Source organism: Rosa chinensis, chromosome 5 (assembly GCF_002994745.2).
Source record: "Rosa chinensis cultivar Old Blush chromosome 5, RchiOBHm-V2, whole genome shotgun sequence".
Lineage (NCBI taxonomy): Eukaryota > Viridiplantae > Streptophyta > Magnoliopsida > Rosales > Rosaceae > Rosa > Rosa chinensis.
This window is the reverse complement of record NC_037092.1, coordinates 40,890,392-40,897,527: the sequence shown is the minus strand read 5'-3', so window position 1 is coordinate 40,897,527 and position 7,136 is coordinate 40,890,392. Positions and strand designations below refer to the sequence as shown.

General features: G+C 35.8%; 1 long non-coding RNA gene across 1 annotated transcript; it reads left to right on the top strand.

Moving 5' to 3' along the window:
- The first annotated feature begins 5,839 nt into the window (after positions 1-5,839).
- On the top strand, positions 5,840-6,761 carry LOC112167485. The gene is made up of 3 exons (XR_002923793.1): positions 5,840-5,924; positions 6,110-6,270; positions 6,677-6,761. It is a non-coding gene; the product is annotated as an uncharacterized LOC112167485 (long non-coding RNA).
- Positions 6,762-7,136: the final 375 nt, after the last annotated feature.

Below are 7,136 nucleotides of genomic sequence, written 5' to 3'. Positions count from 1 at the left end.
ATTAGGTACATTAGTTTAACGGTTCATGATCATTGAAAACCCTGTCTTTGCATTGCTATACTTGGAACTTTGCATTCTTTTAAGTTACTACTTCTATTGAATGTAGGCATATAACATTACATTATCTTGCATTATACAGGAATAAGTCCTCTGATGTGCAAACTCTTTCTAAGAGAAAGATACATTGATTTCTAGTTTGATGTATTATAATCTGCCATATGGCTTGTTGGTTCATGCTTACTCGATCACATTAGCATCTACCATAATGTATTTTCTTATAATTATAACTCTGTTGAATTTTCAGAGACCAATCACATTGGGGCACAAACAAAAAATTCAACAATAAATTTTCAGAGACCAATGTGATTGGTCTTTAAAGTATTTATTCGTCTTTCTGCCATAATAAATTTGCAACAACAAGAGAAAACCATCGCAAAAAAGTATTTGCGACGGAAAATTGCCGTAGCAATTGGATTTTGTAACACCACCTATTGCAACACTTGTCTTGCCATTGCAAAAACCTCAATTTACCGTCGCGAAAAGTTTTTACTGTCGTAAAAGCTCAATTTGCCGTCACAAAATAGGCGTTGCAAAAGCAATTGTTTTTAGTAGTGGCAGCTGACAAACGTATTCTCAAATATGTTAAAGGTACTATTGATTATGGTATCTTCTTCAGGAGGGGTAGTTCTGCTGCTAATTCACACTTCACGCTTATTGTGATGCTGATTGGGCTAAGGATCTTAATGACTAGAAGTCTACTATAGGCTTTGTTATTTTATTCAATGCTTCACGGGTTTCTTGGTGTAGTAAGAAACAGACTGCAGTTTCCAGGTCATCTACTGAGGCTAAGTATCGAAGCATGGATGACACCACCTTTGAATTGCAATGGCTCATCTTCTCCAAGATCTTCATGTTGACTTGCTTACAGTTCCAACTCTTCATTGTAACAATTTCTCTACCTCGGCCCTTGCTTCAAACCCTGTTCATCACTCCAAACTCAAACATATCGAAGTGGATGTTCACTTTACTCGAAATAAGGTCAAGGATGGTTCTATCAGATTGCAGTTTGTTTCTACTCATGACCAACTAGTTGACTTGTTCACTAAGGGTCTTTGTTCTCCTCCTCATACCTATCTCTGTCGTCAGTTGCAACTCGGCCCCACTCAGTCTTCTTCATCCGTCCAATTGGTTCAGCTTGATGACTTATCCACCCATCCAGCTGAGGAGGGGTGTTAGGATATACGGTCAAAATGACTTTACATTTTACTTTTACTATTAGGTTTGCTATAAGTCTCTGTACATATGCATGTGCTTGAACTTATCTTGACATGTGGAGATCATGTAGTGCTTCTGTTACTAATTCTATTAATTAGGCTACTGTAAGTACCTAATCCTAGTTACTTGTAATTGTTAAGACACATACATATATACAAAGAGATTCTATTTTTCTCTCTCTCTTTTGGCTTAGTTTTTCAAGATTTCTCTAAGCTTTCATTTTAGTGGTCAAGTTTGTGGGCTTGCCTAATTTGGGCATTTGGAGTCTTTTTTTTTTTTTTTTTTTGCTTTATTTGGGTAAAAGTTGAGTCTATATCCTTCTTTGCTTGTGATTTTATTGGAAGGCTCAGTTGAGATTTTGTCTCAGTAATGTTTTATCTTTAATTTAAGTTCGTTCTTTTGCCCAAAATTAAGGTAATTGGTATGTTGTTTGTTCTACTAGCTATTTGGTTTTGCTTCTACAATAAAGTACAATTAAAATCCTTCTACAGTATAATACCCACCTGCGCGACAATTATCAGACATAGGTCAAAACTCAAACCCTAATGCCCACGTACCAGACAATAAGGACTACTCATTACTTGCACTCAAAATTCTTCTACTTTTTTTTTTCTTTGGCAAAGAGTTGGACTCAATGTAAACGGATAATAAAGCTTTTCTTTTTACCGATCTGCAAACTATTCAATTTTCTAACTAAGAGTTCATTTCCCATTTTAGCAAGGACATTTATATATAAAAACGCAAATAATTATCTGGTACCGCAATGGTTGACATTATCGTATAATCGGCTAATATATATTTTTTCATTTTTTTTTGAATAATTGAGAGCTCATTGAAGAATGGAGACAAGCTAGACGTACACAATTTGGATAATAAACCAGCTGCATGCATGCTGCCATTGGTGTCCGAATATAACTGAAATGCACTCGAATTGATCAGATCTATCGCAGACCCATTTGATATTAGAATGGATGTTTAATGGATTGTGCTCTCCAATTGGGATTCTGCCGTCCAAAAACTTAGACAAGCTTCAATTCATTCTATAATTCATTATATCATAAACAGCAACACACTTATGGACAAACTGAGATGAATAACTGTATATTTATTTCTTCAATCTATTACTCTACTACACTAGTTTTATTCTAGGGGCACTAGCCACCCAATTCAGAATGCTACAATATATATAACCTGCTGGATCTTTTTACATCTCTAATCGAATTCCAATGTATCGAAAGAATAAAGAGATGTAAATGTAAATTTAGCTTATTTGTTACAATATGTAATCGATCAATGTGAATATATATGACAGAAGTACTAAAATTAACAACAAGCTGCACAGACCTTAAAACATATATAAGACAACATTCTGAATTGTTCTTCACTTAATTGGCATATTGCTTCCCTTTCTATTTTGGCTTTGGCTAGCCGAGCACTTGTTGAGCAGTTGGTTGCTTAGAAGAGCCACCGTTTCCCTTGGACCTGCTACTCTGTCCATTTGAACCCCTTCCGAAAACTTCCTGAGGAGAAGGCATGCTTACAACTACTTAAGAATATCTTGTTATCCTTTGCTTTGCCCTATGTGTATTTATACATAGATGAGGGTTGCAGGTGTCGTGGAATTAATTTGTGAAATTGTGGGGGAACTTTTCTATAACGAGTTTCCCTAATGTTTAAGTAACATGGAATGTTGAAATTCTTTTACTAAAGTAAATTTTGTTAAATTGAACCAAACAGTGCGTCCTAGCTGGCAATAGAAACTACAACCTAATGCCAACTATAGTTTTGTGGAAGCATCATGGTCACACACAGATCTGACGTGTACGTCGACGTTTGAGTGGGTGCACTTACAACAAAGAATCACATATAACTCTTTATTTTATCGCTCTTTTCAACGGTACATGTATGAGTTATTGAAAAATTTATCAATTTGAATTTTTCTTTCTTGTTTTCCATTAACTTCATATATGAGTTTGTATTATCATATCCAATAGAAGAAGTTTAACAGAAAATTTTGTTATCCAAAACTTCGGATACGATCATAACCCTGAAATCTAAGAAATTTTTAAAATTTGTGTACTTATTTCCAATGCCTCATATGCATATCCATATGTAGTCGAGGGTTACTGGTATGACCAGTCAAAAGATCATATAAATAAATAGATCAAACTTAGACAAGGAGTACGTACTTGACGGTTTACATATCAAAGCACGTAACACGATAGTCTTCGTTATTTTTTGATCAAAATGAGACCGTCCTTCCTATACCAACAAGTTTTTAGATGGTAAGATAGAACGCTACTCTGGCCGTTAAACAGAAGTGAATTTGAACGCTTTAATTAATAGTTTGCCATTTGCTTGGACTAGTCCTCAGTCATGAATTTGAGGAAAGTATTCAGAAAGAAATTTTTACTTCGACTTTTTCTTTGAGTGAATTGGTTGATTTGTTAAATGATTATTTAACGTCCTGGAGATTACTTATGAATCTCTACATTTGCATTGAAATGTATAAAAAAAATGAACCCAAGTGTTTTTTTTTTTTGGAAAGAAACATGTACTTATATATGCCAGTCAGCCAGTGAATACAACAAATCTACCCAATTTGTAGAATTATGCGAATAGCTATTGAACATGGAAAAGGTGATAATGAAGAGAGAATCCGCTGCAGATAGTTAATTTGAATTCGATGAGACGCGGCTAATCAAACTGATATTTGAATATATGACTTTAGTACTCTAACTGAAACTTCTCTATGGTTTGACCCTCTATTTACCAATAAGTATAAATTCTTGGAAATAAAGGATGTTTAGCCAATCATCTCACCAGTGAAAATTAGGTTTTCATGCCAATTGCCTAGGCCTATATATATAGTTCCACGTTCAAAGGTCAAAATTCAATCCCTAAACCTTCATAATGCTTCTAGCCAGAGAGAAAAGGACTATAATTAAATTGATCAGAATCAAAATGTAAAATCCTATTGAATCTTATTCATTATTATATATGTAAAACTCTATATATAAAGCTGAATAAAAGATTTCTAAATAGTGTCAGGGCTCTCAATGGGCCGTGTGACCGATCAGTCAATGAAATTGATGAAAATGACATAAAAGAAACTTATGCACAAAATTTTCCCAAGGTAAGAAACTCAATTAGACGTATGGACAAAAAGTCCATGTCGTAATTACAAGAAGTACTTGACGGTTTAATATCAAAGCAAGTAACCCTGTGCAAATAACACATGATTGAAATAGTGTCCCATTATATATATAATGAGTTTGAATCTAACATATATATTCTTCATTGTAATTTACTATATTCATATATAAAATGAGTTCAAATCTAACATGAATTTAAAATAGTTATTGGTCCCAACATATATGAATCAGTATATATTTTTCATCTTGGATTCTAAATGCACGCATACACGTCTACAACACTACATTTGATTCGAACTTACACATGCATTTATATTTGATACTGTTAACCATTTAAGTTGATATAGATTTGACGATTCTTAACAAATTAATATTAAGCTTCACAAGTCAAGAGCCTAAACAAATGACAAAAAGGAATAATGGAATTCAACGTTGAATCTCTAGCTAGCTAATTGAATAATGGAGACAAGATTCAACAGTGGACAGACAAACACTTCTCATCACATGTTAGATTCATAATATTAATATTCAGATTCCTAACCAATCACTACTACACAAATTGAATCAGACAACACATCCTAGTTTTCAGCTGTCTGATTGGTTTTTTTTTTTTTGGATGTCGTTTTTATAAAATCCGTCGTCTGATAAGAAATTGCGAATGAGTTCAGAAGACGTTTAAGGACAGAACCGTTGTATGACCATAAAAATATTGAGCGGCAAATTTTCCACCATGTCTATGGTGCCAAATCTCATCTCAAACTCCACATTCAAACATGTATTAAACATTCGACGAAAAACAATAAAACTACTCTCGAGTCTCGACTGAGGCTTCTCGACAACCCAAACTCTTCTCGACAAACCCAAACTCAAAACCAAAACCCTCTCTCGACTTGCCTCACACTAGGCACTCACTGGCAACCCCGACACTCTCTCTGCTTGACAAACCCCGACCTCTCTCTCCCATCGACAAACCCTTTCTCGTCAAACCCTATCTCTTCTTCTACAAACCCCAACCAAAGCTCTCTCTCTCTTCTCGACAAACCCAGACCAAAACCTAATGGGTTATTTGATCTAGGAAGTAGCAAAGGCCGTCATCGATGACCACTTTGAGTTCGTCGTCGCCGTTGACCTCTACCCAGGCAATCGCTGTTGACCCGAACAACTCCGAGCTCTAGTCCGACCGCGCTAAGGCCAACGTCAAATCCAACAATCTCCGGTAACAACGACCTCTCTCTTGCAATTTTCGACGCCTGTTCTTCATCGCCGTCTTCTTGTTTCGTTTCTAAGACCTAGGAATTGAATTGTGTTTTTTGTGTGAACTTATGGGTTTGGGGTTTTTGAATTCTAGGGATTCTGAGCGATTGTATTCTTTGTTGTAGTAAGGGACAAGGAGGGATTTCAGCACTACAAGCACTCCAGAAACGCACCGGAGAAACCCGTGTCATCTCAATCAAAAGCTTGGCTCAATTCCTCGAAACGGAGGTGCTCTCTGAGGTCTCCGACCAGGTTATCTACTTCATCTTTCTCTCAATTTTTGATTTCCCCTAATCTGTTTAGTTTCAAAATCCCATTTTTATGGTCTAGTTTTCTTCAATCCGTCTTGAGAATTTGCGTTTTGATAGGTTTGGTTGCGTTTTTCCTTCTCTGCTATCTCTAATCTCTCTCTCTTTCTCCCCCAGCTTGGATGTGCATGGAATCCATCTCTCTACTATTGCCATAAAACGTGCAGAAGGAGGAGTCCTATAAGGTGAAGAAGAATTATTGACCGATAACTGAGATGAAGGCCACACCATCAAAATCAGTCTCTTTGGTAGGATACTGTGAAGAAGAAGGGGAGCAGGTATGAAGCTTGCACTCCTGAATAATTAATCATTGCTTGCAACTTGCACTTATTGTCTAAATCTATAAATCATATGTTCTTGAGATAAGCAGCAATTAAATGTAGAGAGTTTCATATTGTTTTGTTTAGCAATTGAGCCAACCATAGGGTAAGTTTTGTACGTTATAGATACATATCTTTCTTCCTTCTCATTCTGAACAAGGTTAGTTTAGTCTGAACCTTATCAATTGGAAGTTGAACTCATAAATGGATCCACTTTGCTGTTCCGCAAAGTGACTCTTCACTTAAACATAGTTGTTTCTATGTAACATAAATGTGTGTGGCATGCTGGTATTGTTGAATGGTTCAATGTATTATGGCTACATGATATATCATTAATCGAATTGTGTTATTACTGCTTCTGCAGATGTTGGTTTATGAGTTCATGCCTAATGGTAATGGTACCTAATGTGACTGGTTGTGCGATACGGACTTTGCAACATTTGAAGTTTCTATAGTGGCTCCTCCCATACGATGCCTTTCTGGCTGGAGTTTCATCTAGCTAATTCTGTTTACTTACTTTGATATGAGTCACAAAGCCTGGACTTCAATATGAGTTTACATGTTGCTTGGGTCTTGGGTTCAGCCAAAGGACTTCTTTATCTCCATTCCACCGAGATATGAAAGCCACCAACATACTTTTGTACTTCGGTTTCTGAATCATACCAACAGAGTTATGGGAATATGCCTCTGTAAGGTAAAGCCATCTTCATTTTAAAAATCATTTATATTTTATTTTCTTCTCTGCATCATATATATGAATACAAAATGTGCTTGTACTGCCATCCACAATCCTAATTCATGTATTTACATGTCAAATACCACTG